A 22,564-nucleotide genomic window follows, 5' to 3' on the forward strand; every position below is an offset into this window, starting at 1 on the left:
TTTGTTAGTCTTTATGCACTTTCTTGCTTCCTAAGTAAGTGATTTGGAGTGAAAATGCACAACTTCTTTAAATTAAGCAACCACCATGAAATTAATGTTAATTTATGAGGTTTAAGCTAATTTTAATTGATTTATAAGCCTTATGAATTTAGTGATACTTGGAGTGGTTGTTTTGGTTTAATGTAGGTGAAGAAAAGAATAAAAGAGAAAAGTGTGGCCTAAGAAAGTGTGACTAAAGGAGAAGAAAACGTAGTCAAAGGAAGGTGAAGTGTGCCGCATGTAAAGAGGGGAGGCAAGCATTGCCCTCCACAAGGGCACACTGCCCTCTAGGAGGGCAACATAAAGCACCAAAGCACAAAAGGCAACTCTGCCCTGCCCACTACAAGGGCAGAGCACAAATTTGTGCCTTGGAATCAAGAAGAAGAAAATGTTGCCCTGCCCTCCACAAGGGCAGTATCGGGCTCACAAGGGGAGAAAACCAAAGGAAAATGTCTCCAAATGCTTGCTACAAGTCTCGAACGCGGAACAAGAAGGAAGCAAGGAACTAGGCTTTATTATGGTGCCAAGAAAGCCAAGGAAATTGAATAGCGTGTGTTTCTGCCAGGATTCGAACTCGGGACTTCAGTTTGGAAACACTGCCCTGCCCTCCGCGAGGGCAGGGCAGCATTTTGTTGTGGCATGAATCTGGCGCACCAAGGCTCAATTCAGGCGCACCACGGCATGATTCTGGCAGCACCAGCACGCACCAGCACAATTCTGGCGCACCAACTTTTTCTGCCCTGCCCTCCGCGAGGGCAGGGCAGCGTTCTGCGCACCAAGGCACGATCCTGGCAGCACCAGCGCGCACCACAGCATCATCTGGCAGCACCAGCAGCGCACCACAGCACCCATCTGGCGCACCAATTTTTTCTGCCCTGCCCTCCGCGAGGGCAGGGCAGCATCCTATGCACCAAGGCAATTTATGGCGCACCAATTCTTGATTCTGGCAGCACCAACAGCGCACCAAGGCAATTTCTGGCGCACCAACTTTTCCTGCCCTGCCCTTGGCGCGGGCAGGGCAGCGTTTTGCGCAGCTATTATTTTTGGGCCAAAAAATTGAATTAAAAATCCAATTTAATTCATTCCTTCACCAAATCAAAAGCCCATCCAAATCCCAAAATCCAAGAATAGAAAGTGTATAAATAGGAGCTAGTTTGATGTAATTAGGACCTTTTGCTTGATTTTTGATTTTTGCACTTTCTTTGAGCTTTGAATTGTATTTTTGCACTTTGGAACTTCTCTTGGTGTCTTCACTTAGATTTCAGAGAATTAGGGAGGAGAATTGATCTCTCTTCTTCCTCGTTCTTGCTTGGGCATTTTTAATTTCTTTGTTTTAAGTTTTGGGTGTGAAGAATTGAGGAAATTCTGTCTCAATCGCCATTCAAAATCTCCTTAAACATCTTTCTGCACAATTAAGTTTAATTTCAATTTCGTTTACTGCTTCCTCTTCATTTACTTGTTAATTGCTTTGAGAACTTGGATCTAGGAAGGCAATTGAGGTCTAGGCTCTGCTACCTAGTCTCTGGAGACCTGAGATCCCATTTTCCTTGTTGGTTCTTCTGTGAACCCTGCTGCACTTTACTTTCAATTTCTGTTTGAATTCTCATTGCTTCCAAATTCAATTTCTTCTCTGTCAATTGTGGTGATTCAAATTATCTTTGTTTATATTCTGCAATCCCAGTCCTCAACTCCCTTTTATATTCAAGCAATTTACATTCCTTGCCATTTAAGTTACTGCAATTTACATTTCTTGCACTTTAAATTTCAGTCATTTACTTTCTTGCTCTTTAAGATTCAGCAAGTTTATTTTCCTGTCCTTTAATTTACTGCAAATTCCCCTTCTCCCTTCATTTTCCAAGCAATTTAGCTTCTGTTAAATACAACCCACTCAACCAAAACTTGATTCGCTTGACTAAATCAACCACTAAACTAAAATTGCTCAATCCTTCAATCCCTGTGGGATCGACCTCACTTATGTGAGTTATTATTACTTGATGCGACCCGGTACACTTGCCGGTGAGTTTTGTGTTGGATCGCTTTCCACACATCATAACACTTAGCTTCTTGTATGACCATGGCATACTAGGAGTTGGGTCGTTACATTCTGCTTGGCGGAGTTTCTGAGGATAAGGTATTTTGGCTTTATATTCTTCAACCTTGGTTGCTGTAGGTTTATTTCCTGCAGAAGTAGGCTGAGACGCCTTCTTGAGGGAGTTATTATCAGCACTTGCAGGTGTCTGATCCCTTACTGGCATTTGAACGCCAGGATTGGGTGCTGGATTGGCGTTTAACGCCAGATTCCTACCCTGTTATGGCATTTGAACGCCAGAATTGAACATGAAATTGGCGTTTGACGCCAACTTTTTACCCTTTTCTAGCGCTTGAACGCCAAAATGCTTCCTCTCTGGGATCTTATTGTCCTTAGAGGGATTTTGGGTAGCATACTGTTCGTCCTCTGTCAGCTGTTCTTTCCTTGGCCTTCTGCTGCTTTGAGTTGATGTATTTAATGTTTTTCCACTCCTTAATTCAACAGTTTGACATTCTTCTATTATTTGTTTAGATAACTGTTGTCTTGTCTGGTCAAGTTGTGCTTCCATATTCTTATTAGCATCCCGAGTATCTTGTAACATTTCTTTAAATTCTGCTAACTGTTTTGTCAAGGTATGTAATTGCTGATTGAGTTTGGCAACTTTTTTTGGAGGACTAAGGTCAGTAGATACTGCTTTAGCCTCTTCCTTCATGGAGGACTCACTACTCAAGTACAGATGCTGATTTCTAGCAACAGTATCTATAAGCTCTTGAGCCTTTTCAATTGTCTTTCTCATGTGTATAGATCCACCAGCTGAGTGATCTATAGATATCTGAGCTTTTTCTGTAAGCCCATAGTAGATGTCTAACTGCACCCATTCTAAAAACATTTCAGAGGGGCATTTCCTCAGCATCTCTCTGTACCTCTCCCAGGCATTGTAAAGTGATTCATCCTCTTGTTTAAAGCCTTGGATGTCCAGCCTTAGCTATGTCATCCTCTTGAGAGGAAAATATTGATTCAAAAATTTTTTTGACAGCTGTTTCCATGTCCTTATACTGGCCTTAGGTTGATTATTTAACCACCTCTTGGCTTGGTCTTTTACAGCAAATGAAAACAGTAATAATATGTAGACATCCTGGTCTACTTCCTTATCATGTACTGTGTCAGCAATTTATAAGAACTGTGCCAGAAATTCAGTAGGTTCTTCTTGTGGAAGATCGGAATACTGGCAATTTTACTGCAGCATGATAATGAGCTGAGGATTCAAATCAAAGTTACTGAGTCCGATGGAGGGTATATAGATACTACTCCCATATGAAGCAGTAGCGAGATTAGCATATGACCCCAGAGTCCTTCTGGACTATTCATTTCCACTTAGTTCCATGATGGAAAAAGGGAGATGATGTGGATTTATTTTATTTATTTAATTATATTTATATATATTTTTTTTTCAAAATAATAATTGTTTCGAGGGTTACCTGAAATTGTATGTCGATCTCAGATGAGATCTACTGTACTGGTCTGAGCTGTCCTGTCCGCCTTGTTGGATCTGGTGGCCGAAGCTGTCGTGTCCGACTTGTTGGTTCTAATGGCCGGAGCTGTCGTGTCTGACCTATTGGACTTGGCAGTGGTGCTGATCCTTCATCACTGGAGGGTGGGGGTACCTACAAGGGACTCCGATGCTTAAGTTAGCAAGGGTATTAAGCAGGTTTTTAGTAGAATTAGAGTATGAGTTATACCTGGGTGCTCCAGTGTATTTATAATCGTGAGGAGTGACCTTTCTGGAGATAAGATAGTTATCTTATCTTATCTTATCTTTGAGTGAGGTCATCTTATCTTCTGGGGAACCACCTTTATCTTTTCCGGGCTTTAGCTACCTTTAGATTGGGCTGTGTTCCTTCGTTTGGGCCTACTTGGGCCTCTGTGGCATTTTGTTCGAGCTCTTTATGAAGAGGTCGGTCGGCTTGTCGCTAAACATCCCAGGTCGGACAGCTTGACCCTGGGTATGAACAGTGCCCCTGCTTGAGTTCGATCTTTTCGTAAGATCGTGCTTTTCAGAGCTTCGATCTCTTTGGAAGTCATGCTTAAGCATCTATCTGGCTTGTTTCTTCATTGCTTTGCAATCTTTGCAGATTTTCTAGAGGTTTGGTACTTCACAGTCCAACCTCTTTTGAGTGGTAGTGTGGGTTTTCTACCCTTGTCTTCTGGATCACGCCTTGCTTTAAGTTTGTGTTGACAACCCTCTGCTTTGGCGAGTTCATCCTTGCAGCTTGATGTTTGGGCTTTTAGTGACTTGTCCAATGACTTTTTAGTGTTCTTTATATAGAACCTTTTTTAGTCTCGGATGACGTTCGTAGCCCTGTTTGAGATTGTGCCTTCTTTCAGTGGAGTTGTATCCCTTTTGGCTAAGCACATTTGAGCCTTAAGTTGTTTCCCAACCTTTTGGCTTGTTCTTTCTTTGAGATCGTACTTGTACCTCTTCTTAGCTGACATTGACCTGTACGACTTTTCCCCTTTTACTTTGTTGAGGGGACTTTTCAGCCTTCTTCCGACTTGTTTGTCTTTGCTGTTCGGGCTTTTTAGTCATAATCCAACAACTTTTTAGGTAGTGTTCTGATGGGGAACCTTTTTACAATTTGTTTGGATGACTTTTTAGCGCCGTTTTGATTTGTGCCTTTGCCTTTTAAGTAGTGTCTTTTTTCAAGACTTCGTACCTTTTAGCAAAGCATTACTTGCCTTCCTCTCGCCATTTGCGAGATATCTTTGTCCCTTTTATGGATCTTTGTAGAGTGTCGGTACTTTGTTGTCCGACCTCTTTTGATCACTTTTGATTTTTTCCCCTTTCTGCTTGGTCGAGGTGGTCCTTAGGGCTAACTTGTCCGACGACTTTTTAGTGTAGAATATTTTTTAGTCATTCTGAACAATTATGATAGCCTTGTTGTTGAGCCATGGCTTTTTGGGCGGAGCTATGTCCGTTTTAGCGCACGTTTTTCGTTGGTCCGACTTCTCTTGTCGATCCTTCTTTATCGTTTGTTGGTCCAACTTCTCTTGTCGGTCCAAGCTGTAGCTTTCGTTGGTTTGACTTCTTCTTGTCGGTCCAAGCTGTAGCTTTTGTTGGTCTTACTTCTTCTTGTCGGTCCAAGCTGTAGCTTTCGTTGGTCCGACTTCTTCTTGTCAGATCTCCTCGAGTTCTTTTTAATAATCCATTTTTATTTGGACCTCGTTGGATCTCTTTTTTTTGGATTTACTTTTTATAACTCTGTCGCTTTAATCAGCTTGGGTCGACTTCTTGATGTCGATCCCTTCCCAAGTTATTTCTAGTAATCCATTTTTATTTGGACCTTGTCAGGTCTCTTTTTATGGATTACTTTTATAACTTTTTGTAGCTTTGTCGAGCTGACTTCACCATGTCGGTCCCTTCTAAGATATTTCTAGTAATCCTCTTTTTTGGACCTTTGCAAGGTCTCTTTCAGGGATTACTTTTTATAACTTGTTTGTGGGAGTCCGACTTCATCGTGTCGGGCTCTTCTAAGTTATTTTTGTAATCCTCTTTCTTGGACCTTATTTAGGTCTCTTTCAGGGATTACTTTTATAACTCATTTGTGGGAGTCCGACTTCATTGTGTCGGGCTCTTCTAAGTTATAGTAATCCTCTTTTATAGGGCTGGCCAGACCTCTTTCCAGGGCTTTACTTATAACTTTGGTTATTGCGACTGGTCTGACTTCTTTACGTCGGCCAGTCTTTAAGTTATTTTATAGCAATCAATTTTATTAGGACCTCGTTAGGTCCTTTCTATGGATCACTTTCTATAACTTCTTGCATTATTTTCTTTTCATCTTTACCGATTTTGTAGAGATTGGGTTTAACCCTCGTTTGATTGACCTTTTAATGAATTTGGTTTTCATCTTTGGTCTTTATCGTGATCGTGTAGTGAATTTGATTTTCACTTTCTGCCGATCTGTAGCTTTATAATCGGACGATGAATGTTTCAGATTAATGCGACTTGATTGAGCAGTGAATTTGATTTTCACTTTGTCGACCTTTGTCGATATCAAACAATGAATTCAGTTTTTATCGTGGTCGGGTGGTGAAGTTGGTTTTCACCTTACCGACCTGTCGCTTTGAAATCGGACGATGAATTTGGTTTTCATCTTGCCAACTTTGTCGTGATCGGGCGGTGAATTTGGTTTTCACCTTGCCGACCTTTGTCGTGATCGGGCGGTGAATTTGGTTTTCACCTTGCCGACCTATCATAACCGGACGTCTTGGAAGGAAACTTTTTAGGGAATCTGCGAACTATTAAACAATAAAATGAGGATATGAATAAGAGTGTGTACATGTTAGTGCTTACCCTTCTAGGTCGGGGAATCTTTTAGATCTCGTCCTGGCGCCTTTTGCAGGCACACCATGACCTTGGTAGCTCTTGCCCCTCGAGGTCAGAGAATTTGTGGTGACCTTTCCCCAGTACTTTCATGACTTGGCAGGGTCCTTTTCAATTAGCTGCTAGCTTTCCCTCTCCCGGTCGACGTGTTCCGATATCATTTCGGATTAGGATGATGTCATTATTAGCGAAGCTTCTCTATACTACCTTTTGATTGTACCTTAAGGCCATGCAACATTTTAACGCTTCTTCCCTAATTCGAGCTCTTTCTCGGACTTCTGGGAGTAGGTCGAGCTCTTCCCTTTGAAGTTGGGAGTTTGGCTTTTTCGTTGTAAAGGATCGTTTTGGGAGATCCTTCTTCGATTGCCTCCATTCCATAATCCAATCAGAAAGGTGATTCCTTTGTGGTGGAATGTGGAGTTGTCCAATATGCCCATAGGACTTATAGGAGCTCTTCAGCCCAAGCTACCTTTGCATCCTGTAGCCTCCGTTTTAACCTGGCTAGTATGACTTTATTGGCAGCTTCTGCTTGTCCATTAGCCTGTGGGTGTTCTACGGATGTGAATTGGTGATTTATTTTCAAGTCGGCTACTGTTCATACCCTGGGTCAAGCTGTCTGACCCGGGATGTTTAGCGACAAGCCGACCAACCTCTTCAGGTCAGACTATCCGACCTCTTCTCAAAGAGCTCGGCCAATGCCCGACCTCTTCTCAAAGAGCTCGGCCAAATCGCCAAAGGAGCCCAAAGTAGGCCCAAAATGAAGGAACACAGCCTAATCTAAAGGCAGCCAAAGCCCAGAAAGATAAAGGCGGTTCCCCTAAAGATAAGATGACTTCACTCAAAGATAAGATAAGATAAGATAAGATAACTATCTTATCTCCAGAGAGGTCACTCCTCACCAGTATAAATACACTGGAGCACCCAGCTATAACTCATACTCTGATTCTACTTAATACCTGCTTAATACTCTTGCTAACTTAAGCATCAGAGTCCTTTGCAGGTACCCCCCACCCTCCGGGGACGAAGGATCAGCACCATCACCGAGTCCAGCAAGTCAGACACACCAGCTCCGGCCGCTATACACCTGCCGGACACGTCAGCTCCGACCAGCACAGAAGATCTCGTCTGAGATCGACCTACAGTTTCAGGTAACCCCCGGAACATTGGCGCCGTTGTCGGGGAACCTGGAAGTCATCCCATCACCATGGCGGACGACCATGACAACGACAACGATTCAGATCTAGAGGATAGAACGCCGCACAAAAATGTGGACACTACACCAAAGGATACTCTTCAACTCAACAACGAAAAAAATTCTCCAAACAAGGGAGCCATGGAAGCGCTTCAAGACCGTTTGAAACAACTTGAAAAAGAAGCCCTACATCAACGAGAGGCTGAGAAAGACCTACAAAGGGAAATAAGGCGACGCCGAGAATCGGAGGATAAACTCCTAAAACTCGAAGTAGATCTCAAGACCAAAGCTAATCGATCCTCTCATGAGGATAGCTCTTGCAAGGACCAAGATCCATTCACCAAAGAGATCATGAAAGCTAAAGGTCCCAAAGGACTTCAAAGCTCCAAACATGACTCCGTACGATGGCACCTCAGATCCAAGCCATCATCTTAGCAATTTCAGAAGCAGGATGTATCTCACGAAGGCCTCAAATGCAATCCGCTATTCTCCATCCAAAAAGATAAGGCTAAACACGCCCGAAGTCTATTATGGATCAAGCAAGGAGATCGGGCAAGTCTTCACAACTACATGGAAAGATTCAACAAAGCATGTTTAGACATACAAAGTCTGCCAACTAAAGCAGCCATTTTGGGTCTCATCAATAGCCTACGAAAGGGACCTTTTAGTCACTCCATATCAAAGAAACATCTCACATCTCTGAACGAGGTGCAAGAACGAGACAAGAAGTACATCAACATGGAGAAAAACTCTCGATTGGGAGACAGCTCAAAAACCGGATTCCCCTAACCCACCAAGGGACAAGGATAAAGAGTTCAAGCAAAAAGAAGATCAACCTGGGGAGAAGCCTAGAAAATACCACAACTACACCCACCCTTTCGGGTTTCTCTTGTGGATGTCTACCGAGAAATATGCAACACTGAGAAGATCCCGCCACCTCGCCCAATCAAAAACAAAAGAGGTCGGACGAGTTGAAGGTCCACCTCACACCAAAGAGGTCGGACAAAGTTGAAGGTCCACCTCACACCAAAGAGGTCGGACGCGTTGAAGGTCCACCTCACACCAAAGAGGTCTGACGCGTTGAAGGTCCACCTTACACCAAAGAAGTCGGAGGAGTTGAAGGTCCACCTCACACCAAAGAGGTCGAAAAAAGTTGAAGGTCCACCTCACACCAAAAAGGTCGGACAAGTCGAACACCTTACACCAAAGAGGTCAGACAAGTTGAAGGTCCACCTCACACCAAAGAGGTCTGACAAGTCGAACGTCTCACACCAAAGAGGTCGGACGAAGTTGAACGTCCACCTCACACCCCTGAGAGACATGTTCATGGAGGATTCGCAAGAGGAGGGATCTCTAAATCATCTCGCAAAGGACACCTCAAAGAGGTATATTAAGGAAGGGAAATCATATTATACCTCGTAGTGGAAAGTCGGGCAATAGCCTCATCACTAGCTAAAGAATACTATTTACTTCATCATCAAGGCTCTACAAGGGGCCGAACTAAACTATCAAAAGATAGAGTAGTTCGCCTACGCCCTCATACTCACCTCTCAATGACTCCACCCATACTTTCAAGCTCACACTATCAGAGTTTGGACCAACCAGCCCATAGAAGGAATCCTACAGAAAACAGACTTAGCAGGAAGAATTCTACAGTGGGCAGTCAAGTTATCCGAAATCGATCTTCAACATAAAGCTCAGACAGCCATCAAATCACAGTGTCTGGCCGACTTTATTACAAAGTACACTGACACCCCAGGAAATTCTACAAAATGGAAACTCTACATGGACGACTCTTTAAACAAAATCGGGAGTGGTACAGGTGTAATTATAGAAAGCGATCAGGGAAGCCAAATCAAGCTAAATGACCAAGCTGAATACGAGGCACTACTGGCTGGTTTAAGGCTAGCTAAGAAGGTAGGAGCTTACCATGTCCAGTGATTCACAAGTAGTCACCTCACAAATAGAAAGGAGCAACCAAGCTGAGGATCCCACTATAAAAAAATACCTTGGGTAATTCGAGGGACCCTGGACAAAACCAGAGAACAGCTCGGACAATTCAGGGGACCCTGGACAAAAACAGAAAACAGCTCGGACATTTCGGGGAATATGAAGTTCGACATATACCTCGGAAGCAGAATGCCCGAGCTGATGCACTTTCAAAATCAGCCAGTACCAACAGCTCGGACAATTCAGGGAATATGAAGTCCGACACATACCTCGGGAGTAGAATGCCCGAGCTGATGCACTTTCAAAATCAGCCAACACCAAACCAGGGGGCAATAATAGAAGCCTCATCCAGGCAACATTACAAGACCACAACAAGGAAGGAAAACAAACCCTCTCCTCAGAGTCTGGCGACACCAGCTCATAATTCTTCTCCTTATCCCTATCCCTACAAATTCTAGGAAACCTCCTAAGTCGCACACAGTACTCAGGGTCAGCCACAATAACACGCATTAAAACTATGGAATCCAGTCAATCAGACATGCCGTCTGGGATCTTAGTAGACATCTCAGCAATATTTTTTCAGGAAAACATAGGTCAACCATGGGGTTATTACCAAAAAACTCAGAAAAATAAGGAAACAACTCGGACAATAACAGTAAAACATCAGATGTCAGATACAACAGTAAAAGAGAAACTCTAGGACTCACACGAAAGTCCAGGGGCACCTTTTGGAGGAGACAATAGGGCAAGAGCACAGAGAAGAGAAGCCGACAATCTATACCCAAACAGTCTGAACACCTCTAAGACAAAAGGTCAAAACAAAAGCTAGAACTTTTATACAAAAGGAGTCAGGCAACGATGAAAAGAAACAGGAACAGCAACAAAACCCTAAAAGCCCACATTCTTCTCAAAGGAGAATGACAAAAGAAAAGTCATAACAAACGATCAAAGTCGCAAGCTTTTTGCAGAATGAACCAAAGTTCTTCAGAGAAAAAACCCAACTACAAAGTCAAAGCTTTACATCAAAATATAGCCCCACCAGAAGAGGTCCAACAAGTCATATGGGCATATCGGACAACTCCACACTCCACCACAAAGGAATCACCTTTCCGATTAGCTTACAGAATGGAGGCAATGATCCCAGTGGAGGTCGAAGAAGGATCGCCCAGACTGATCCACAACAATGAAGAGGCCAACTCCCAACTTCAAAAGGAAGAACTCGACCTACTTCCAGAAATCTGAGAAAGAGCTCGGACCAAGGAAGAGGTGTTAAAACGTCAAATGGCCTCAAGATACAATCGGAAGGTAACCTAGCAACGACGATCTCATCCTAATCTGAAGTGACATCAGAATAGGTCGGTCAGGAGAAGAGAAGCTAGCATCTAACTGTAAAGGATCATACCAAGTTGTTCAGAAGAACTGGGGAAAGGTTACTACAAAGTGTCCAACCTCGAGGGGCAAGAGCTACCAAGGTCATGGCATGCCTGCAAAGGGCGTTAGGCCGAGATCTAAAAAGATTGCCCGACCTAGAAAGGTAAGTACTAACATGTACACACTCTTATTTTCATTTTATTAAAAATTGCAGATTCCCTAAGAAGTTTCCTACCAAGACGCCCGACTACGGCAGGTCGGCAAGGTGAACACTAGATTCACCGCCCGATCACGACAAAGTCGGCAAGATGAAAACCAAATTCATCGTCTGATTACAAAGCGACAAGTCGGCAAGGTGAAAGCCAACTTCACCACCCGACCACGATGAAAACCGAATTCATCATTTGATTTTGACAAAGATCGACCAAGTGAAAACCAAAATTCACTGCTCTACAAACTCCCAAGACGTATTAATCTGAAGCATTCATCATCCGATTATAAAGCAACAGATCGATAGAAAGTGAAGAACAGATTCACTGTACGATCTCGATAGGAATGATTGTCCGATAAAGGTGAAAATGCGATTCACCTAAAGGACGATCAAACCGGGACAGAAACCACCATCTACGAATCGGCAAAGATGAACACAGAATAATGCAAGAAGTTATCGAAAGTGATCCCAAAAAGAACCTGAAGAGGTCTTATGGATTGCTATATAATAACTTAAAAAGACTGACCGACACTAAAAAGTCAGACCAAGTCAACCCAAGTTATCAAAAAATCCCTGGAAAGAGGTCTGGCCAACCTTATCAAAGAGGAATTGCTATAACTTATAAGAGATCGACCTAATGAAGTTGGTCTCCTACAAGACAAGTTATAAAAATAATCCCTGAAAGAGACCTAACAAAGGTCCAAGAAAGAGGATTACAAAAATAACTTAGAAGAGATCGACCTAATGAAGTCGGTCTCCTACAAAACAAGTTATAAATGTAATCCCTGAAAGAGACATGAACAAGGTCCAAGAAAGAGGATTACAGATATAACTTAGAAGAGCCCGACATGACAAAGTCGGCCCAAATGAAAAAAAGTTATAAAAGTAATCCCTGAAAGAGACTTGAACAAGGTCCAAGAAAGAGGATTACAGAAATAACTTAGGAGGATCCGACATGACAAAAGTCGGCCCAAGCGACAAAAGTTATAAAAGTAATCCCTGAAAGAGACTTGAACAAGGTCCAAGAAAGAGGATTACAGACATAACTCAGAAGAGACCGACAAGAAGAAGTCAGACCAAACGAAAGCTACAGCTGGACTGACAAGAAGAAGTCAGACCAAACAAAAGCTACAGCTGGACTGACAAGAAGAAGTCGGACCAACGAAAGCAACAGCTTGGACCGACAAGAAGAAGTCGGACCAACGAAAGCTACAGCTTGGCCCGACAAGAAGAAGTCAGACCAACGAAAGCTACAGCTTGGACCGACAAGAGGAAGTCAAACCAACAAAAGCTACAGCTTGGACCGATAAGAGAGGTCGGACCAAGAAAAGCTAAAAAAGGATCGACAAAAGAAGTCGCCCAAGCCGACAAAAAGCAACAGAGTTATAAAAAGTAAACTCAAGAGATTACTAAAAACAACTCAAGACGAAAGGCGTGCGCTAGAGGAGACATAGCTCTACCCAAAAAGCCACGGCTCCACGACAAGGCTATCAAAATTGTTCAGACTGACTAAAAAGTGTTCTACACTAAAAAGTCGTCGAACAAGTTAGCCCCAAGGACAACCTCGACCAAGCAAAAAGGGGACAAAATCAGAAGTGATCAAAAGAAGTCGGACAATAAAGTACCGACACTCTATAAAGATCCACAAAAAGGGACAAAAACATCTCGCAAATGGCCAGAGGAAAGAGACACTACTTAAAAGGCAAAGGCACAAATCAAAACGGCGCTAAAAAGTCATCCAAACAGACTATAAAAAGGTTCCCCATCAGAACACTACCTAAAAAGTTGTTGGATTATGACTAGAAAGCCCGAACAGCAAAGATAAACAAGTCGGAAGAAGGCTGAAAAGTCCCCTCAACAAAGTAAAAGGGGCAATACCAGATTCGCACAAGGAGAAACTACTCAAAAATCGACCAAGTCAAGATGCTTGAGCACGACTTCCCCGAAGAGATCGAAACTTTGAAAGCACGGTCTCACGAAAAAGTCTGAACTCAAGCAGGGGCAAAGTCATACAGGTCGACGTCAGCTAAAGAAGAGGCGCAAGTAGGACTTCAGAAAAGAACAAGCCAAAAGGTTGGGAAACAACTTAAGGCTCAAATGTGCTTAGCCAAAAAGGATACAACTTCACTCAAAGAAGGCACAATCTCAAACAGGGCTACGAACATCATCCAAGACTAAAAAAAGGTTCTATATAAAGAACACTAAAAAGTCATTGGACAAATCACTAAAAGTCCAAATATCAAGCCGCAAGGACAACTTCGCTAAAGCAGAGGGTTGCCAACACAAACTTAAAGCAAGGCGTGATCCAAAAGGCAAGGGTAGAAAACCCACGCTACCACTCAAAAAAGGTTGGACTGTGAAAGTACCAAACCTCTAGAAAATTTGCAAGATTGCAAAGCAATGAAGAAACAAGCAAGACAGATGCTTGAGCACTACTTCCAAAGAGATCGAAGCTCTGAAAAGCACGATCTCATGGAAAGATCGAACTCAAGCAAGGGCACTGTTCATACCCTGGGTCAAGCTGTCCGACCCGGGATGTTTAGCGACAAGCCGACTGACCTCTTCAGGTCAGTCTATCCGACATCTTCTCAAAGAGCTCGGCCAATGCCCGACCTCTTCTCAAAGAGCTCGGCCAAATCACCAAAAGAGCCCAAAGTAGGCGCAAAATGAAGGAACACAGTCCAATCTAAAGGCAGCCAAAGCCCAGAAAGATAAAGGCGGTTCCCCTAAAGATAAGATGACTTCACTCAAAGATAAGATAAGATAAGATAAGATAACTATCTTATCTCCAGAGAGGTCACTCCTCACCATTATAAATACACTGGAGCACCCAGGTATAACTCATACTCTGATTCTACTCAATACCTGCTTAATACTCTTGCTAACTTAAGCATCGGAGTCCCTTGCAGGTACCCCCCACCCTCTGGGGACGAAGGATCAGCACCATTACCGAGTCCAGCAAGTCAGACACACCAGCTCTGGCCGCTATACACCTGTCGGGCACGTCGGCTCCGACCAGCATAGAAGATCTCGTTCGAGATTGACCTATAGTTTCAGGTAAACCCCGGAACAGCTACCAACTTTTTAAAGCCTACGTCTGTGAATTTGAGTGTCATTGTCTGTGGTGATGGAGTAATGAACCCCACACCTTGTAACAATATTTCTGTACAAGAATTTCTGACTTCTTTGAGTAGTGGCATTAGCTAGGAGCTCTACCTCAATCCATTTTTTGAAGTAATCCACCCCTACAATGAGAAACATGACTTGTCCCAATCCTTGAGGAAGGGGTCCGAGGAGGTCGAGTCTCCAATCTACAAACGGCCAAGGTGATGTTACATTGATGAGCTCCTCTGGTGGGGCAATGTAGAAGTTAGCATGCTTTTGATGTAAAGCTTTGACTTTGTATTTTGGTTTTTGCTCTCTTGTTGCCTCCAAAGGGTGCCCCTGGACTTTCGTGTGAGTCCCGGGGTTTCCCTTTTACTGTTGTATCTGACACTTGATGTTTTGCTATTATTGTCCGAGTTGTTTCCTTATTTGCTCGAGTTGTTTGGTAATAACCCCATGGTTGACCTATGTCTTCTTGAAAAAATATTGCTGAGATGTCTACTAAGATCCCAAACGGCATGTTTGATTGACTAGATTCCATAGTTTTAATGCATGTTACTGTGGCTGACCCTGTATACTGTGTGTGACTTAGGAGGTTCTATAGAATTTGTAGGGATAGGAATGAGGAGAAGAATTATGAGTTGGTGTCGCCGAATCCTGAGGAGAGGCTTTATTTTCCTTCCTTGTTGTGGTCTTGTAATGTAGCCTGGATAAGGCTTCTGTTATTGCCCCCTGGTTTGGTCTTGGCTAGTTTTTGAAAATGCATCAGCTCGGGTATTCTGCTCCCGAGGTATGTGTCAGACTTCATATTCCCCGAATTGTCCGAGCTGTTGGTGCTGTTTTTGTCCAGGGTCCCCCGAATTGTTCGAGCTGTTCTCTGGTTTTGTCCAGGGTCCCCCGAATTACCCGAGGTATTTTTTCATGGTGGGATCCTCAGCTTGGTTGCTCCTTTCTATTTGTGAGGTGACTACTTGTGAATCACTGGACATGGTAAGCTCCTTCCTTCTTAGCTATCCTTAAACCAGCTAGTAGTGCCTCGTATTCAGCTTGGTCATTTAGCTTGATTTGGCTTCCCTGATCGCTTTCTATAATTACACCTGCACTCCCGGTTTTTTTGAAGAGTCGTCCATGTAGAGTTTCCATTTTATAGGAGTTCCTAGGGTGTCAGTGTACTCTGTAATGAAGTCGGTCAGATACTGTGATTTGATGGCTGTCCGAGCTTCATGTCGAAGATCGAATTCGGATAACTTGATTGTCCACTGTAGGATTCTTCCAACTAAGTCTGTTTTCTGTAGGATGCCTTTTATGGGCTGGTTGGTTCGAATTCTAATAGTGTGAGCCTGAAAATATGGGTGGAGTTATCGAGGAGAGAGTATGAGGGCGTAGGCAAACTTTTCTATCTTTTGATAGTTTAGTTCGGCCCCTCGTAGAGCCTTGATGATGAAGTAGATGGGTTGTTGCCCACTTTTGTCTTCTTTAACTAGTGATGAAGCTATTGCCCGACTTCCCACTAGGAGGTATAATATGGGCTTTTCACTTTCCCTTGGTCGGGTAGGAATGGGTGGTTGCCCCAAGAATTTTTGAAATCTCGGAAGGCTTGTTTGCACCCCGTTGTCCTATTCAAACCTCTCTCCCTTCCTTAATATCCCTCTTTGAGGTGTCCTTTGCAAGATGATTTAGAGATCCCTCCTCCTGCGAATCCTCCATGAACATGTCTCTCAAGGGTGTGAGGTGGACGTTCAACTCGTCTGACCTCTTTGGTGTGAAACGTTCGACTCGTCCGACCTCTTTGGTGTGAGGTGGACCTTCAACTTGTCCGACCACTTTGGTGTGAGATGGACCTTCATCTTTGTCCGACCTCTTTGGTGTGAGACGTTCGACTTGTCCGACCTCTTTGATGTGAGGTGGACCTTCAACTTGTCCGACCACTTTGGTGTGAGATGGACCTTCAACTTTGTCCGACCTCTTTGGTGTGAGGTGGACCTTCAACGCGTACGACCTCTTTGGTGTGAGGTGGACCTTCAACGCGTCCGACCTCTTCGGTGTGAGGTGGACCTTCAACTCGTCTGACTTCTTTTGTTTTTGATTGGGCGAGGTGGCGAGATCTTCTCAGTGTTGCCTCTTTCTCGGTAGACATCCACAAGAGAAACACGAAGGGGTAGGTGTAGTTGTGGTATTTTCTCGGCTTCTCCCCAGGTAGATCTTCTTTTTGCTTGGACTATTTATCCTTGTCCCTTGGTGGGTTAGGATAATCCGATTTTTGAGCTGTCTCCCAATCAGGAGTTCTCCTCCATATTGATATATTTTTCCGCCCTTTCTTTGAACCTTGATTAGAGATGTTGGGTACTTCTTGGATATTGAGTGGCTGAAAGGTCCTTCTCTTAGGCCATTGATGAGTCCCATAGTGGTTGCTTCGGTTGGTAGACTTTGTATATCCAGACATGCTTTGTTGAATCATTCCATGCAGTTGTGAAGGCTCTCCTGATCTCCTTGCTTGATCCCTAATAGGTTCGGTGTGTGTTTGGCTCTGTCCTTCTGGATGGAGAATAATGGATTGCATCTGAGGCCTCCGTGAGCTACATCCTGCATCTGAAATTGCTAAGATGATGGCTTGGATCCGATGTGCCGTCGTACGGAGTCATGTCGGGAGCTTTGAAGTCCTTTGAGACCTTTAGCTTTCACGATCTCTTTGGTGAATGGATCTTGGTCCTTGCGGGAGCTATCCTCATGAGAGGATCAATTAGCTTCGGCCTTAGGATCGACTTCGAGTTTTAGGAGTTTGTCCTCCAATTTCCGGCGTCGCCTTATCTCCCTTTGTAGGTCTTTCTCAGCCTCTTGTTGATGTAGGGCTTTATTTTCTAGTTGTTTTAAATGGTCTTGAAGCGCCTCCATGGCTCCCGCATTTGGAGAATTCTTTTCGTTGTTGAGTTGAGGAGTATCCTTTGGTGTAGTGTCCGCATTTTTGTGAGGCGTTCTATCCTCTAGATCTGAATCGTGGTCGTTGTCATGATAGTCCGCCATGGTGATGGGATGACTTACAGGTTCCCCGACAACGGCGCCAATGTTCCAAGGGTTACCTGAAACTGTAGGTCGATTTCAGATGAGATCTGCTGTACTGGTCGGAGCTATCCTGTCCGACTTGTTGGATCTGGTGGCCGGAGCTGTCGTGTCCGACTTGTTGGTTCTTGTGGCCAGAGCTGTCGTGTCTGACCTGTTGGACTTGGCAGTGGTGCTGATCCTTCATCACTGGAGGGTGGGGGTACCTGCAAGGGACTCCAATGCTTAAGTTAGCAAGGGTATTAAGCAAGTTTTTAGTAGAATTAGAGTATGAGTTATACCTGGGTGCTCTAGTGTATTTATAATGGTGAGGAGTGACCTTTCTGGAGATAATATAGTTATCTTATCTTATCTTATCTTTGAGTGAGGTCATCTTATCTTCAGGGGAGCTGCCTTTATCTTTTATGGGCTTTAGCTGCCTTTAGATTGGGCTGTGTTCCTTCGTTTGAGACTACTTGGGCCTCTGTGGCGTTTTGTCAGAGCTCTTTGAGAAGAAGTCGGATAGTTTGACATGAAGAGGTCGGTCGGTGTGTCGCTAAACATGTCGGGTCAGACAACATGACCCAGGGTATGAACAATAATAATAATAAAAAAATTAGAAACTAAAAAAATGAAGTAAAAAAAAAGATTTGAAAAATTTTTTATGAGGATTTTTGAAAAAAATGAAGAAAGAGAAAGTGGTTAGGAAGTTTTGAAAAAAAAAAGATATGATTGAAAGGATATGATTGAAAAACAATTTAAAAAGATTTGATTTTTAAAATTGATGACTAATTTAATGCAAAATTTTCGAAAATTTGAGGAAAACACCAAGGAACACCAAACTTAAAAATTTTAAGATCAAAACACAAGAAAGACTCAAGAACATAAAAAGAACACCAAACTTAAAATTTTTAGAAAACCAAAAATAAATTTTCAGAATTTAAATAAAAACTAACAAGAAAACACCAAACTTAAAACATGCAACTAGACTCAAATAGAAAAATCTAAAAGAAAAATAATAATTTTTTTGAAAAAATTTGAAAAGAAAATAAAAGACTCTGACCCAAAAGACAAAATTTTCCTAATCTAAGCAACAAGATGGACCGTCAGTTCTCCAAACTCGAACAATTCCCGAAAACGGCGCCAAAAATTTGGTGCACAAAATTGCAATCACACTTGCAATTCCGCACAACTAACCAGCAAGTGCACTGGGTCGTCCAAGTAATACCTTACGTGTGTAAAGGTCGATCCCACAGAGATTGTCGGCTTGAAGCAAGCTATGGTTATCTTGTAACTCTTAGTCAGGAGATTAATAATAAAAAGGGTTTTTGGTTGCAATATAGTAAAAAAGCATGAAATAAAAGGTACTTGTGGTTTAATAATGGAGAATAGGTTGGAGTTTTGGAGATGCTCTGTCATCTGGATCTCTGCTTTCCTACTATCTTCTTCTTCACACACGCAAGGCTCCTTCCATGGCAAGCTGTGTGTAGGGTGTCACCGTTGTCAATGGCTACTTCCCATCCTCTTAGTAAAAATGGTCAATGTGCGCTGTCACCGCACGACTAATCATCTGTCGATTCTCGATCATGTTGGAATAGAATCCAGTGATCCTTTTGCGTCTATCACTACGCCCAACACTCGCGAGTTTGAAGCTCGTCACAGTCATCCCTTCCCAGATCCTACTCAGAATACCACAGACAAGGTTTAGACCTTTCGGATCCCAGGAATGGCCGCCAATAATCCTAGCTTATACCACGAAGACTCTGGATGCACAAATTCAAACACTCTGTTGTGAGGAGAGGTACTCAAACCCGTGAACCAGGAACCGAAGAGATACACATTCAATCTAAGATAGAACGGAGGTGGTTGTCAGGCATGCGTTCATAAGTTGAGAATGGTGATGAGTGTCACGGATCATCACATTCATCATGTTTAAGTGCGAATGAATATCTTAGAACGGGAACAAGCGTGATTGAATAGAAAATAGTGGTAATTGCATTAATCCATCGAGACACAGCAGAGCTCCTCACCCCCAACAATGGAGTTTAGAGACTCATGCCGTAGAGATACAATGTAAAACGTGAAAATGTCATGTGGTACAAAATAAATCTCTAAAAGTAGTTTTTATACTCAGCTAGTAACCTAGGTTTACAGAAAATGAGTAAACTAAGATAGGTAGTGCAGAAATCCACTTCTGGGGCCCACTTGGTGTGTGCTTGGGCTGAGCATTGGAGCTTTCACGTGCATAGGCTATTCATGGAGTTAAACGCCAGCTTTTATGCTAGTTTGGGCGTTTAACTCCAATTTTTATGCCAGTTCTGGCGTTTTGACGCCAGAAAAGGGCAGAAAGCTGGCGTTTTGACGCCATTTTACATCATCAAAACTCAAGCAAAGTATGGACTATTATATATTGTTTGGATGTCTACTTTCCAACGCAATTGAGAGTGCACTATTTGGAGTTTTGTTTCTCCAGAAAATCCAACAGCATCTGTAGTCCTTTGTCAGCCTCTGAATCAGATTTTTGCTCAGGTCCCTCAATTTCAGCTAGAAAATACCTGAAATCACAGAAAAATATAAAAACTCATAGTAAAGTCTAGAAATGTGAATTTTGCTTAAAAACTACTAAAAATATACTAAAAACTAACTAAATCATACTAAAAACTATATAAAAATAATGCCAAAAGCGTATAAATTATCTGCTCATTAGCGCTACAGATCCCGGCCTTTATCCAGCAGTTCTAGAAGTAGAATGTTCTTCACCGATGCCTCAGATGCAGTTCACTGCAAAGCCTTTCCAACTACTTTAACAAAGACAGCAATTAGATGGTTCGACAATCTACTTCCTAGGTCCATCTCGAGTTTCGACAACTTAGCCAAGAAGTTTTTGGCCAGATTCTCCATCCAAAAAGATAAGGCTAAGCACACCCCAAGTCTATTAGGAATCAATCAAGAGAACGGGAAAGTTTTCGCAACTACATGGAAAGATTCAACAAAACATGCCTGGACATACAAAGCCTACCAACAGAGGCTGCCATTATGGGCCTCATCAATGGCTTGCGAGAGGGACATTTTAGCCAATCTATATCGAAAAAACACCCCACATCTCTAAACGAAGTGCAAGAATGAGCAGAGAAGTACATCAATATGGAGGAAAACTCTCGACTAGGAGAGACCTCAAAATCCGGATTCACCTATCCCTCCTGGGATAAGGACAAAGAGTCCAAAAAGAAGGAAGATCGACATGGGAAAAAAATAAAAAAATACCATAATTACACCCCTCTTTGGGTGTCCCTTGTGGATTTCTACAGAGAATTTTGCCACACTGAAAAAATACCTCCAGCTTGACCACTCAAAGGCAAAAAAGGAGGAGAAAATCGGACCGAATATTGTGAATACCATCGAATCCGCGGGCATTTCACCAACGAATATTTTGACTTAAAGAATGTCATAGAAAATCCAGTAAGAGAAGGGAAATTAGATCAGTACCTGGCCACCCGGGACGATGAGCAAAGAAAAAGAAGAAGGGAAGAAGATGTCAGACGAACCGAGCGATGACCTCGTACACCAGAACGACACGTCTACATGATACACGGTGGATTTGCGGGAGGAAGAATCTCCAAATCATCTCGCAAAAAATATCTTAAAGAGGTATATCATGTTGAGGGGAAGGAGGAAGCACCCGATATCCCCGCAATTACTTTCACGAAAGAAGACGCATCTGGTATCATCTCAGGACATGACGATGCCATAGTCATCATTGTTATACTGGCAAACGCAAATCTCCACTGCACACTGATAGACCAACAGAGCTCCACCGTCATCTTGTTTAAAACTGCCTTCGACAAGCTCGGCCTGGAAGAAAAAGAACGTAGAGCATATCTGAACAGCCTGTTCGGACTGGGAGACACCCCGGTTCAACTGCTTGGATACATCTCACTACACACAACCTTTGAAAAAGGAAACCAGTCAAGAACACTCAAGATAGATTACATCGTGGTCGACGTAAGTTCAGCCTACAACGCCTTAATAGGTCGGACAACATTGAATCAGCTCGGCGCAATAGTCTCGACTCCACACCTATGCATGAAATTCCCAACTGCAGAAGGGATAGCTACAATAAAAGCATACCAGAAGATGGCGCGTCGCTGTTACCATGAATGTCTAAACCTCAGAGGAAGAGGAGAAGAATTCCACACAATCGAACTCGGTGGAGTGCAGAGGCAGGATGAACTCTGCCCACAACCCGAAGGTGAAGTAGAGAAAGTCCAGATCGGAGACCCCCCAGACCAAACAACCAATATCGGTACAATCCTAAAAGGAGACATAAAAGAATCACTCATACAGTTCTTGCGAGATAATGTCGACCTCTTTGCATGGAAGGCCACAGACATGCCAGGCATAGACCCCAAGTTAATGTGCCACAAGCTAGCAGTCTACCCAGGATCTCGGCCAGTACAACAGAGGCATAGAAAGCTCGAACCAGAACGATCCCAAGCTATGAAAAAGCAGGTACAAGCTCTACTGGAGGCAGGATTCATAAGAGAAGTCAAATACCCACTATGGCTAGCTAACGTCGTCTTGGTGAAAAAATCAAATGGGAAGTGGCGAATGTGCGACGACTACACTGATCTCAACAAAGCCTGCCCAAAAGATCCTTATCCACTCCCAAGTATCGACGCTCTGGTAGATGCCTCCTCCAGATATAAATACCTCTCGTTTATGGATGCATACTCGGGATACAATCAAATCCCAATGTATCCACCAGACCAAGAAAAAACTTCCTTCTTAACCCCAAAAGCAAACTACTGCTACATCGTCATGCCTTTTGGTCTTAAAAACACGGGAGCTACTTATCAGAGATTAATGTATAAGGTCTTTACAGATCACATCAGAAAAATCATGGAGGTCTATGTGGACGACATGTTAATAAAGACACAAAATAAAGAGACGCTATTGTGTAACCAGACCCAAGCATTCGACACTATAAGACGGCATGGCATGTGACTCAATCTTGCAAAATGCACCTTCGTAGTAGAAGCTGGAAAATTCTTGGGTTTTATGCTCACACAAAGAGGAATCGAGGCAAATTTGGATAAATGCCAGGCCATAATCGACATGAAGAGTCTGACTTGTGTCAAAGAGGTACAACAACCCAACGGGAGGTTGGCAGTCTTGTCCAGATTTCTAGCCGGATCAGCAATAAGATCTCTTCCCGTTACGCCACTCTAAGGAAGGGAAAAAAGTTTGAAT

This window comes from Arachis duranensis, chromosome 9, assembly GCF_000817695.3.
Source record: "Arachis duranensis cultivar V14167 chromosome 9, aradu.V14167.gnm2.J7QH, whole genome shotgun sequence".
In the NCBI taxonomy this organism is placed as follows: domain Eukaryota; kingdom Viridiplantae; phylum Streptophyta; class Magnoliopsida; order Fabales; family Fabaceae; genus Arachis; species Arachis duranensis.